The sequence below is a fragment of the Ambystoma mexicanum genome, chromosome 1q, assembly GCF_040938575.1.
Source record: "Ambystoma mexicanum isolate Mex_15411 chromosome 1q, UKY_AmexF1_1, whole genome shotgun sequence".
Taxonomy (NCBI): domain Eukaryota; kingdom Metazoa; phylum Chordata; class Amphibia; order Caudata; family Ambystomatidae; genus Ambystoma; species Ambystoma mexicanum.
Genome location: NC_090922.1, coordinates 45,169,539 through 45,183,015, shown reverse-complemented (window position 1 = coordinate 45,183,015; position 13,477 = coordinate 45,169,539).

Here is a 13,477-nt window from a genome sequence, read left to right as displayed (position 1 = left end):
GCCGTCGATGTTGAAAGCAGCATATTTATGGCTTAGTTTGTTAAGTCTCAGTTTAGATCCAATGAGTAAAATCTCAGTTTTATCATCATTGAGGCATAATCCGTGTTTACCCATCCAAATCTGGATTTTACTGTAGATATCATTTAGGAGTTTGGAGTCTGATTGATAGTGGCCTGAGAGAGTGATGAGTATTTGCGTATCATATGCCAAGGTTATCTAGATCTAGATAATAAAATAGGAGCTTCGTGAAAATGTTGTAGAAGGTGGGGGAAACACATGAGCCTTGTGGTACTCCACATGTGATGGAGGAAGGATCCGCTGAGGCAGTGGTGGAGAAGACCCTCATTGATCTGTCAGAGAGGAAGGAATTGACCCAGGCTGCAGCTTTAGTAGAGAAAGAGGCAGCAGTGGAAAGGTGGTTAGTTAGGATTGTGTGATCGACTAGATCGAACGCTGCCGATACGTCTAGAAGGAGGAGAAGTGCAGGCTTTCCAGCATCCCCGGCCTCATCCATTTGGATTTTCAGATCCAGGAGGGCAGTTTCAGTACCGTGTTTTGGTCTGAAACCAGATTGGCTGAGGCCTAAGAGGCGGTTAGTCTCAAGGTGATTTTGGATCTGGACATAAGCTGCCTTGTCTAGGATCTATAAGAGGAAAGTTGGTGGGAATGTTAGGGTCGAGATTGGGTTTTTTGATGAGGGGCATCTTTGAGATTTTTCAGAACAGTACAGGAGGCGAAGGAGGAGTGATAAAAGGGGCATATTATTTGGCTCCTTCTTTAATAATAGAAGCTGGACAAATGTCTCCTTGGCATCTCAAAGGCATAAGACTTTTAATGATGGACTTGACCTCTGATGTGGTGACCGTTAAATGGAAAGGCTTTAGTTTGATTAGGGGGTGTATGGTGCTGCGGATTAGAAGAAGGCATTATTTTGTCTGCGTTATCAGTTTTGGCAGAGGTGGCAAAGCTGGATCTTTTTGTGTCCATTTTCTATTGAAGTAGTGCAATTTTATTAAGAAGTGCCTTTTGGATGTTAGCACACCAAATGGCATCCTTATTGCAGATGTCTGGAGGGGCGATGGGGGTTTCAAATTCTTTTAGGATGCCGAAAAGCTCCTTGGTACTGGATTTGGCATTAAGAATTCTGTTGTTGTAGTTATCACTTTTTGTTTGTAAAATGGCAGTTTTGTATGCAGTGGAGACAGTTGTAAACTTGTCCTTGTTCTGCATGGATGTTTTTTTTCCATGAGGACTCTGCATCTTTTTTGGCTTTGCGTAGAGTTTTCAACTCAGAGGACAACCATTTATTGAGGTGTGCCAGAGGTTTAGCTTTCCTTGTTTTAAGAGGAGCTAGCTGGTCAAGGGCCTGAAGAAGATTATCGTTATAAAGGTCTACCATTTTGTGAGGGTCTGGGTCGGGGGTAGACTGTTGCTGGGTAATAGTTTTGAGTAACGGGAGTATGCTTTCTAGTGAGATTAAGCGGTTATTTCTAGTTAATGCTGGTGGGGCCTGGAAATCCTTAGGTACTAATTGTTTGGAGTCAAGGATTGCAAAAGATATAACACTGTGATCTGACCAGGCACAAGGTGAGTTAGAGAGAATTTTTGTGTTGCAATTGAAATCTGGAATCCAATCTAGGATTCTACCTTTGCAATGTGTAGGATCCGATATGCGCAATGAGAAACCTAGTTCTGATAACGGTTTTTGTGTTTTCAACATTTAAATATATACAGGAGAGTTCAAATGGCCAGACCTTAGAGAAATAATGAAAGGTGTATTGTGTCACAATGCAGAAAGCTGCTGAATAGTAATGATTTCCATTCAGTTTTTGCACACGTCGGCTGGATGTCACATACATTTTACTCTCTTGCAAAGGAGAAAAGTCATTTTTACCCTTTTAAAATCACATTTACTCACAAAGTTTAAAAATAGGGGGTAAAATTCTCCCACCTCTAAATCTTATCTGGAGCACTACCTATACCAAGAAAACCTATTGCCAAACCATATAACTATTACAAAAAGAGTGTGGGATAGGATTCATAAGGAAGAAAGAAGTGTTCACAAATAAGTCAGGATGTGATGGCCAGGGGTCTTCCTACCCCATGTTTTTAAGCACGGGAAAAGGTGGGACTTCTGAGCACAGCACACTCTCAAGTTTTCCTAGCACGAGACGACAGTTCAGCTTGCACGTATCAGGACCATCAATGGTTAAGTCTCTTTTCGGGAGAAAAGACTCTTCCCTCCGAGGCCTAATCCCTTAGTAAATATAGACAAAAAGTTCCTTTAATAAATGAACGTTGGATGAAGACTTTTTCAAGCCTGGATCCCCCTCTGCCGGGCTCAGAGGGAAGCTGATTTTTGAGACAGGTCTGTCGGGTTCATTCTAGCTTTTCACAAAAACAGTTCACCTGTTGACTTTCACAAGTCTTAATGTCTTTCTAAACAACACTCGATGGACATCCCTCCATCAGGTTTAGTCTTGCCAATATATTCGCTCCCCTTTGCTTTTCACAGAACAGTACTTCCTCAATTGCTGGGGGTGTGGGGACAATCCTCTTCCCCTGGTATTTCTTGTTCTCCTGTCTGCTGAATGCCAAGGGGGACAATCCTCTTCCCCTGGTCTTCCTGGCTTCCCTCAATCGGGCTCAGGCCTTTCTTTCATGATCTCCCTCTGCCGGGCTCAGACCAGAGTGCCAAGGGGGACAATACACTTCCCCTGGTCTTACAATACTCTTTAGGGCATCATGCTTCGCCTCCTCTTGTCGGCATCCGTCTGCTGGGTTCGCTCTTGATAACTTTAGCAACACACTGTTCATTTACTAATTTCACCATGCTAGATTCACTTCCCTTAGCTTCACCTTCATTTGCCAGTCAAAGACTTTCGACTGTACAGAGGATTTTACTGGACCCCCATATAACCACTTCGACCGAATTCTCTTGCGCTGTTCCCAAGGCCTTCTGGTAACGGTAGTTTCTACCATAGGGTGATCGCCCAGAGTTTCTGAAGTGAACACGCACATGTTGTCTGATTCCTATGTAGCTGGTTTTCCCCTCTTGTATCACAACAACAGTTCCTTGTACCTTCTTCAATTAGCCACTTGCTACTTTTGTTTAGCACAGTTCGGATTCTTATCAGCTCTCCCCTCGACTCACCGACTATGATGAACCACATGGCCTCTCTTGTCTCTGGTGTCAAGGCCGGTACCACGGTGGCAAGTGTCTCCTCTCGGTTTGGTTATCAGCAGAGGAGGGCCCTGTGTACCGTTGACATCTGCTGCAACACATGCTGGCTATTGTTTGCGGTCTTAAGATTCCTTCTGTGGGGGTTTCACAGACCTTGGTAGGAAAGGGCAATGTTGCTTCTCTCCTCATCACCCTCTCGCTTTGTGCCGTCTTTCTCCTGCTCTTGAGCTGCCATGCTGAGTTAGCTCTGTCGTTGTGCGGTCTGCCTTGCTCGTAGCGTGCTCTCATGCTCCACCTTTTATCCCGCTGGGGAAGGGAAAGGGCCGTCAGGTGTGTGTGATTCTTATCAATTGCCTGACTTCACCTCACGTTTCCTAATACCATGGTCAGGCGGCTCTGGTGTTAGTCCATTGTCTTTCAACTTGTGGGAAAGTGTTTGTGTCGAAAGGGGTGGGGGAAGTATTCTTGAATTTCCTACGTGGTAGGATAGGGAAAAGGTGTTGAAAGAAGGGGGATACTGCTTATCAACCGTCAGTGTCCCACTCCCTGAGAACCCCCCCATCCAGGTGATCCTCCCTCACTGGTCCACCCCCAGATACTGGATCAATAGTGATGGCCGTGTCCTGGCCACCTGGATGACAGATCCCCGTGGACTAGCTAGGGAGACACCTTCAGGTTCCTCACATATCCTTCCCCTATGCAAGGTGGATATACCAGTTCTTTGGTTAGGTTTCCTGTTGTTAAGACCGGTCAAAGAACAGGGGTGAGAGATATTCAGGAACTCTCGCATATTCCACTGATCGGTTTTAATAGGTATAGGTGAAGTGGTCTTATCTGACTCTCTACAATAACCTATGAACTGGGTTTCAAGGGTTGTCTTGGTTTTTATTGGTTCTGAGTTTTATGAGTCCCATATTGAAGATTTTTGGGAGCCGTAACTCTCCTGCCAGGACCACTGGCGCAGAAAATCTCAGAATGGGAGTGGAGATTCCTGTAAGAGAGTAGAGACGATGGGGAAGTCTCGCCCCAGAATAACTTCTTCAGGGAGCCCTGCAATTATGGCTGATGGTATTTCACAGGACTCACCCCGGATTTCAATGTGTACTGGTATTTTAGGGTATACTTCGTTGTCTCCATGTACACAAATTACTCGGATGAGGGCCGTGTGGTCTAGGACTTGTGTTGTAACTAAATCGGCCCGTATAGCAGTCTGCTTACTACCTGAGTCGATTAAGGCCCTCACATGTATCCCATTCACCCACGCCTTTTCATATATGAACTCGGTAGGGGTTTGACATAAACACATGCTAAAGGCCTCTAGCTCTTCCTCAGTTTCTTGACATTTTTCATTGTTCAAACAGCCTATTTCTATAGGTTCTTCTTTTATATTCTTTGGACAGTGTCTACCTAGATGTTCTGTTTCTCTACAGGAAAAACAGACCAGAGGAGGTGGTTTGCTTTAGCTTACTTCCTCTCTTCTGCTTTCATTTGTAGTTTTTGGATCAGTTTTCCTGATTTCTACACTCTCTCTCTCGAGGCATCCCTTCCTTGACCTTATATGACCCTTGTTTATCCCCTGGTACTGAGGGCGACGGACGGGTTTATGATCTCTTCGATCTTCCCATCGATGGGCTAGGTGGAAGTATTTAGCCACATCGAAGTGGTTTTCACAGTCTCAATGGCCATGGCTACGGTAGGTCGATTTAACTGAAGGACGGATTTTGGCAAAAAAGGGGGTAAGAAATTTGTAAATAGTTCTAAGGTAATTATCTCCGTCAGTTCTTCAAGAGTTTTCTTGTTAGTCCTTAGGGCCACCGTGTTTTTGACCTGTTCGCCCATCTCGAAAGGAGTTTCTCTCGGGTTCAACCTAATGGCTGATAAATTCTGCCGATAAACATTTCAGGTTTGCCGCACTCTTTCCAACAAGCCTTCCTTGATGGATAGGAAGGAGGCGCCCTGTGCAAGGTTGAGTAGTTCATAGGAAGTTTGGAGTTCCCTTTTCAACAAGGGCACCTAATAGCATCTCTTAAGGTTCTCTTCCCACCCTAGTTGTGCGGCCAGGCATTCGAAGTTTAAATTTCCCAAATCTTCGCCTTCGAGATATGGTTGGAGTATGCCCTGTGGTAGTGAAGGCCTTGCTTGCAATTCAATTAGTCTGGTTACATTTTCTTGGAGTATGTTTTTGCCCTGTTTCTGATGGGCCGCCAATTGGGCGATGATATTGGCTAGATCGGCCATTTCTTCTGGGGGTGTAAGGGTTCCCTCTGTGGTGTCCGAATCAGAAAAGAAACAACTCTCGACCCCTTCGGATAAGGCTTCAAAATCCTTTTAGTCTGTTGAAGGAGTGGACTGGGGTAGATTAATTTTTAACCCTGATGGTCCCACCGCCGATGGAGACTGTATACCATGGAAAAAAAGGCTCGAGGGAGGAGGACTTAGAGCACTGGGTATGATGAAAGAAAAGACTGGACGAACCGTTAGACTTATTCGGTCCCACGGTTGTATATTACAATGAGAGATTATGATATGGCATTTGTAACGCGCCTATATACACGTGTTTCAAGGTGTGACGAGGCAAGGAAGGGGGAACAGAGGGAGGACAGAGACAACGATCTTATTAGTCCAAGTGACATTGAGATCGCGCAAGTGCAGGGGAGGTGGGAGGGGAAAAGGGAAAGAGGAGGAGGAAGTGCTGTACATGGGATCAAAACAATAACAAGAAGTGCAGACAGCAGGTGTCCAAAAGTGCAGGTAGGGGGACTGTAGGGTTACAGATACAGACCCAAGTGCAAGGTTTGCCAGGAGGCAGTGCACATGTGCAACTGGGCAGGTAGGGACCAGGGCATGAAATCAGAGGGTAGCCAGGTGACCAGTGCAGTATCAGACAGGAAATCAGCTGGGGAGAGGAAGAGAATAGGCAGAAGCAAAGAGGAAGGTCTTGAGGTGCTTCCGGAACCGGAGATGGTTCTCCTCAAGTTTCAGAGAGGCAGGGAGGCTGTTCCAGAGGGAGGCCCCAGCGGAAGAACGAGATCTACCACCAACCCGTTGCTTGGAGAAGCGACTGACGCTGAGGGAGTTGGAGGTGAAGGATGGAAGAGCTCGAGTAGGACAGTATTTACGAAGAGAGAGTTGGAGGTATTGAGGACCCAGAAGGCCTTGTGGACAATGCAGAGGGTCTTGAATTTAATCCTTGCAGCCACTGGGAGCCAATGCAGAGATTTCAGTGCTGGAGAGGTGCAATCCCTGGTCTTGAGGCCAAGGACAAGTCTCGTAGTCCTGTTCTGGATGAGTTGCAGAGGGTGGAGAGTAGAAGCAGGCAGATTTAGAAAGAGGCTATTGCAGTAGTCCAGCATAGAGAGAACCAGAGCTCTAGAGACAGTGAACTTCTGGGGGAAGGAGAGGAAAGGATGAAAACCTCTGAGGAGTTGCAGTTGGTAGTTTGACGTCTTATAGACATCAGAGATGTGTGGAGAAAAGGAGAGTTTGGAATCGAAGATGACCCTGAGATTCTTATCCTCACAGGTGGGAGCAGGAAGAGGGCCAAGGGAGGCCGGCCACAGAGTGACAGGAAAGGAGGGTGCAGGTGTGCCGATGAGGAGAATCTCTGTCTTACTGGCATTAAGGCAGAGAATGTTGGCGGCACTCCACTCCTGGATAGCAGACAGACAGCCAGAGATGAGAGAAGGAGAAGAAGTGGCAGAGAGGAGCCTGAAAATGAGCTGAGTGTCATCCGCATAGCACTGAAAGTTGGAGAATAGAGCGGCAATGCAGTGGGCGAGAGGTGCCAGGTATTGGTTGAACAGCCAGGGAGAGAGGTTAGACCCCTGGGGAACACCACAGGTAGAGAGTGAGATAGAGGAAAGGAAAGACACAAGTTGGACCTGGGAGGGACGATCAGAGAGGAACCAGGTCAGCCAGGCTAGGGCCTGATCAGTGATACCCATGTTATCACAGAGACGATTAAGCAGGATGGCATGGTTGAATCTTCACACTGACTCAACAGATTCAGTGTGAAGATTAAGCTGGTAGATGGCCAGCTTTTCCAGGAGTTTGCCCAGGAAAGGAGTGATAGAGATCGGGCGATAGTTAGCCGGGCAGGAGGGGCCAGCTGAGGTTTTCTTGAGAAGAGGGTGCACAAGAGAGTGCTTCCGGGGGGAAGGGAAGGCTCCAGTGGCAAAGGAGTGGTTGCAGAAGTCAGCCAGGGCAGGAGCAAGTGTGTCAATGTGGTCCTTGATGGTTTGATGGTGGGAAAGGAAGAGAAAGGGAGGATAGGTGGCCACATTGGGGCCGGAGGTAGAGGAGAGAGTAGAGGGAGGAGGATCAGAGGACAAGAAGGTGGACAGGATGTCCTGGATTTTAAAGATGAAATGAGAAGCCAGAGCGTGCAGAGGGCCTCGGAAGGGACAAGAGAGGTAGAGACTGCAGCAGGATTGGCCAGCTCCTTGCATATTTTTAAGAGTTCGGGCGAGTTGTCAGATGCCGCAGAGACGTGGGCTTGGGTGTGCGCTCTCTTCTTAGTGCGGGCAGAGAGCCAGTATTGCCTTTGGAGCAGGCGGCAGGCCAGTTTGTCAGAGGATGATTAAGAAGATGGCCATTTACTCTCAGTCCTTCAAGCGGATCCTCATGACAGGGCAAGAGCATCAAGAGTATCAGAGATACAAGAGTGGAGCATGGAAAGGGCTGTGTCTGGATGTGAGTCAGCCAGAGGAGGAGCAGGGTGCGAGAAAGTGGCGGTGAAAGCCTCAACTGACACACGCTTCATGGGTCAGATGAACAAGAAGGTAGGTGGCAGTGGTGGAGTTGGCTTGGCCTGAGGGGTAGAGAGGGAGAGATGGGAGGAAAGGAGAAAGTGATCACTCCAGGAGAGTGGAGTGGTGAGGCGGAGAAGGGGAGGTCTGAGGAGATCAGAACATCCAGAGTGTGCCCTGCAGAGTGAGTCGGGCCAGAGGGGAGAATAGAAAGAGAGAGAACGTCACAGAGGTCACAAAAGAGAGTCCAGAGGAGGGACAGAAAGCATCCAGGTGGATGTTAAAGTCTCCAAGAAGGAGGAGCTGCGTGGTTGAGGCCAGCAGGGAGGAGAAGAGGTCCACCCACTCAGAGGAAGGAGGTGATCTGACCAGGTGGCCGATTGATAGTAGCCACGATAGGAGTGTCCAGGAGAGAGAGAGAGAGCTGGCAGACAAGGCATTCGAAAGAGGAGTAGGCCTGCATAGGAATGACAGAGGCAGGAATCCACTCCAGGAAGATCAAGGCTATACCCCCTCCAGAACGGTTGGATCTGGGCGCGAAGAGGATCTTGTAGCCATCAGGGAGGAGAGTGTCAAAGCTTGGGACAGAGCTGGCCGTGAACCATGTCTCGGTGAGACCGAAGCCATTGAGATCAAGTTCTTCCAGGAGTTAGCAGATGTCAGAGGAGTATTTGACAGCTGAGCAAGAGTTGAGAGTGGCAATATGGAGAAGGTTGCCAACCTTGAAAGACTTCCGGGGAGGGGTATAAATCAGAGGTACGCCCTGCGGAGGTGTAGAAGGAGACTGAGGGGGGCAGAAGAGGAAGGAGGAGAGGGCAAGGTAGCCAAGGAGGAGGCAAGGAAGCCGAAGAAGGAAGAGAAGGGACAGCAGGAGAAGAAAGGAAATTGATAAGGCGCGGGAAGCATCTATGAAAGAGGAGAAGGTTGGCCTGAGGACCTCGGACCAAGACGGTGCCATTCAGGTAAACGTTAATGATGACCTGAAGGTCTGAGAGTGGAAGGGTATCTAGTAAGACTTGATTCTTAATGAACAGATTCTGTTGACTAGATGGAATAAGTAATTGAGATGACAACACTTCTTTCAATGTAGATATACGGTCAGAATCTAGGAGATCAACAATTTTATTTTCCCCTTCCGGTGGTACCACAATTATTAGCATGGGTTTCAACTGTTATCAGTTGAATCAAATCCCACCACTGACATCATGCCTTCCTTAAATATGGTATCAATAATAGACAGACACAAGTGATCACAGTTCAAGAGCGTTTATTAAACTGTATAGGTAGGGTAGAAAAACGCCTAATACAACCGTAAATCTAAGATGGCAGCAAGCTACGAACAGGAACGTCATTTCACCAAAATGCCAGGGGTAGCGGAAGTGACATCACACGACCCTTGACCCCCTGATGACTTCACAGGAAGTGATGTCATTTGACCCGACCCCAAAGTGATATTGTGGGAAGCGATGGAACATGACCTTTCACCCGTTGACAAAACAGGAAGTGGCATCACATAGCATTGTACACTACGAAAAATATGGTTACGATATCACTATAATGTGATGTACATTTCATACCTGAATGGATCGCCATATGTATATGTATCGTTAAGATCAGTGTGTATAGGCCCATATTACTGTAATTGCAAGCAGACGTCCATGACCAAATGATAATGATGTGTTATTATATAGCACTTAAGCTTAAGCGCTTTACATAGAAGAAATATACACCCAATATCACCCAACCTGTGTTGGTACCCATTTATCGAGCTCAGAAGGTTGAAAGGCTGAGTTGAGGCGTTTGAGAACAGACTAAATCAGTGACTCACCCCCTGAAGTGTGCCTGAAATAAACCTTGAACGAGTCAAGCAATTATTGTATAGAATTCCAGAAAGACACATTTTGGCATTCCTATTCTTTCTTATTTAGGTTCAGTGCTGAAAGTGTTAGACTTGTGGCCCTCATGTTCTTATTTTTCTTCTTTTTTTAAGGGGCCTGAACAAGAAAGCTGGCCACTCCAGAATTAAAGAGCCACATGGTGCTGGCCACAGCCCAGGAGCTTGCATTGCAAAAAAGAAAAAACAATATATATATATCTTTTTTTTTGAGGTCGCAAGGGAGACCTCAGAGGTCGCACTTGCGACCTCTTGCGACCCCCAAATGACGTCCCTGGCTACGACCATCAAATCAAAATAAGACAGTCCTAGTGGCGTCATGTCAAATAAGAAAAAAGGCCTATACTTAGAAAACCTATTGCCAAACTGAGGATTTCGACCATCTGCACAGGGAGAGCATGCTCGCCTGGGCTTCTTTGATTTTTTAATAATGAAAATGAATGATGGGAGCTATTCCGCACCCATTTCATCTGGTTTCCGCACAAAACGCACAGTCACGTGTACTCCGGATAGGCACAGCCTACAGGTGCTGTCTTCCCCTGTCATATTCAGCTGGAATGTGACAGCCCCGGGTACCTCAAAGCATTCCAAGAAGTGGGAAGGCAAACTTTCCTCCTGCCATGAGCAGCCCAATTTAAATATCAAAGTCTCCATGGATCTGCATTCATTTTGTCTACTCCAGCTGGTGGCAGTGCATACTAAGGAGATAGTTGAAGCAAGCCTAGAGTAGGGGCTTGGCTGCCGGACAGACAACAGGAAAGGTGGGGATAACACCCCTTTGGGATGAAATATATCAACTTGAAGCTAGTTCCCATCTCTCTGTATGAAAGGCAGTGAATGGCCTGTCTGGGTCCAGCAGTTACTGCAGGTTTCCCTGCAGAGCAGACCCCTTTCAGAGGGAAGAAGTATGTATTTTGGGGGAGACAAGAAGTCTGCGCTTTAATCAAGAGTCACAGAGGGCTCAGTTAACCAGAGAGATACTTTGATCTACAACAGACAGGAAGATGGGTGGGGATTAGGTATATGTTGTTACCCATTGTCTGTCCTGTTGCAGAGCACTCTGGTCCTGACGTCATGCATAACAGAATATTGTTGGTGGGGACCCAGGATTGGTTCATTAAGGTAGGCTTAACCTGCACCAAACACTGAGGCCCATTTGGCTTTAAGAGGGGGCTGAGCCCCTCACTTGACAGATCATACGACAACTTCGAAAGGAGTAAGAAGGATTAATTTGGACCCGGGCTGAAGGTATAGTATACTTTACATATTCCGCCAGTGAAGGAAGGTCATCGAGTTCCAAGAGGGAAGCAAGATCCCTCCCCTAAGAGGACCTATTCAGCAGCTCTAGAACCGCATATGATATGATATGATATGATATGGCATTTGTAACGCGCCTATACACAGGTGTTTCAAGGCGCGACGAGGCAGGGAGGGGAGGAAACAAGGGGAAACAGACAACGATCCTACTAGGCCAGGTGTCATTCAGATCGCGCAAGTGCAAGGGTGGGGGAGGGGGAAAAGTGCAAGGGGAAGGGGAGGGGGGGGAAGTGCAGTAAAAGTAAGTGGCGTAAAGTAATAAATAAATAGGGCCAACTGGTGGCAAGTGCAAGGTAAGTGCAGAACAAGTGCTGGAAAAGGGGGGGGGCTGTAGGGATACAGAGACAGTCCCGCAGTGCAGAGGGGTTCCAGGGCATCAGTGCAAGTGGAGAGTGGCTGGGCCCAGGACCGAGGCCGTTAAGAGTGGTCCAGTTGCAGAATCAGTGCAGTATCAGTGAGGAATAATTGGCTGTTCAGCAGGGGAGAGGGAGAGAGAAAGCAGAGGCAAAGAGGAAGGTTTTGAGGTGCTTCCGGAACCGGAGATGGTTCTCCTCAAGTTTCAGGGAGGCAGGAAGGCTGTTCCAGAGGGAGGCCCCTGCCGCGGAGAGAGATCTACCCCCAGCTCGTTGCTTCGAGAAGCGGCTGACCCTGAGGGAGTTGGAGGCGGATGAGCGAAGGGCTCGGGAAGGAAGATATTTGGGAAGAGAGAGTTGAAGGTATATAGGACCAAGGCCCCAGAAGGCCTTGTGGACAATGCAGAGGGTTTTGAACTTTATCCTCGCAGCTACTGGGAGCCAGTGTAGAGATTTCAGTCCTGGAGAGATACGGTCCCTGGGCTTGAGGCCAAGGACAAGTCTCGCAGTTCTGTTCTGTATGAGTTGCAGAGGGCGGAGAGTGGAGGCAGGCAGATTAAGGTAGAGGCTGTTACAGTAATCCAGCTTCGAGAGAACCAGGGCTCGGGAGACAGTGAGCTTCTGGGGGAAGGAGAGGAAGGGAAGAATACCTCTGAGGAGGTGCAGCTGGTAGTGTGACTTCTTAGCGACATCAGAAATATGAGGAGAGAAGGAGAGTGTGGAGTCGAAGATGACCCCAAGGTTTTTTGCATTGCAGGTAGGAGCAGGGAGGGGGCCAAGGGAGGCAGGCCAGAGAGCTGCAGGGAAGGAGGGAGTGGGTGTACCGATGAGTAGGATCTCAGTCTTACTGGCATTAAGGCAGAGGTCATTTGCGGCACACCATTCCTGGATAGCAGACAGACAGTCAGAGATGAGGGAAGGAGAGGGGGAGGCTGAGGGTAGCCTGAAAATGAGCTGGGTATCGTCCGCATAGCACTGGAAATTAGGGCAGAGAGCGGCGATGCGGTGGGCAAGGAGTGCCATATACTGGTTGAACAGCCAGGGAGAGAGATTTGATCCCTGGAGGACACCACAAATGGAGAAAAAGATGTCGGAGAGGAAGGACCCCAGTTGGACCTGGGAGGGTCGATTTGAAAGGAAAGAGGTCAGCCATGCCAGAGCCTGACCAGTGATACCCAGGTTTTCACGGAGACGGTTGAGCAGGATGGCATGGTTGACAGTGTCAAAGGCAGAGGAGAGATCGAGCAGAATGAGAACACACGGAGTGTTGGAATCGAGGTTCAAGAGCAGGTCTTCACGGATGTTCAGGAGAGCAGTTTCCGTGCTTCTGGCAGCTCTGAAACCAGATTGATGGTCATGAAGACTACCAACAGATTCAGCATGGAGGTTTAGCTGGGAGATGGCCAGTTTCTCCAGGAGCTTGCCCAGGAAGGGAGTGATGGAGATAGGGCGATAGTTAGCCGGGCAGGAGGGGTCGGAAGAGGGTTTCTTGAGAAGAGGGTGCACAAGGGAGTGCTTGAGGGGGGAAGGGAAGACTCCAGAGGCGAAGGAGTGGTTGCAAAAGTCAGCCAGGGCAGGAGCCAGGGAGTCGATGTGGTCCTTGATAGTTTTGGAGGAACAGGGGTGAACCTGTTTAGACGAGACTTTCATAGATCGGACTTGTCTGGAAACCTCGTCAACAGAGAAAAGTGGAAAGGCAGAGAAAGAGGGAGGAGGGGTGACTGCAGAAGGGCCAGAGGAAGAGCCGGGAAGGGAGGGAGGGAGGTGAAAGGAGGAGAGCGAGGACAGGATGTCCTGAGTTTTAGAGATGAAGTGAGAGGCCAATGCAGAGCAGAGGGCCTGGGAGGGGACAGGAGAGGTAGAGACTGCAACAGGGTTGGCCAGCTCCTTGCAGATTTTAAAGAGTTCGGCGGAGTTGTTAGATGCCGCAGAGATGCGGGCTTGGATAAGGGCTCTCTTCTTGGTGAGAACGGAGAGCCGA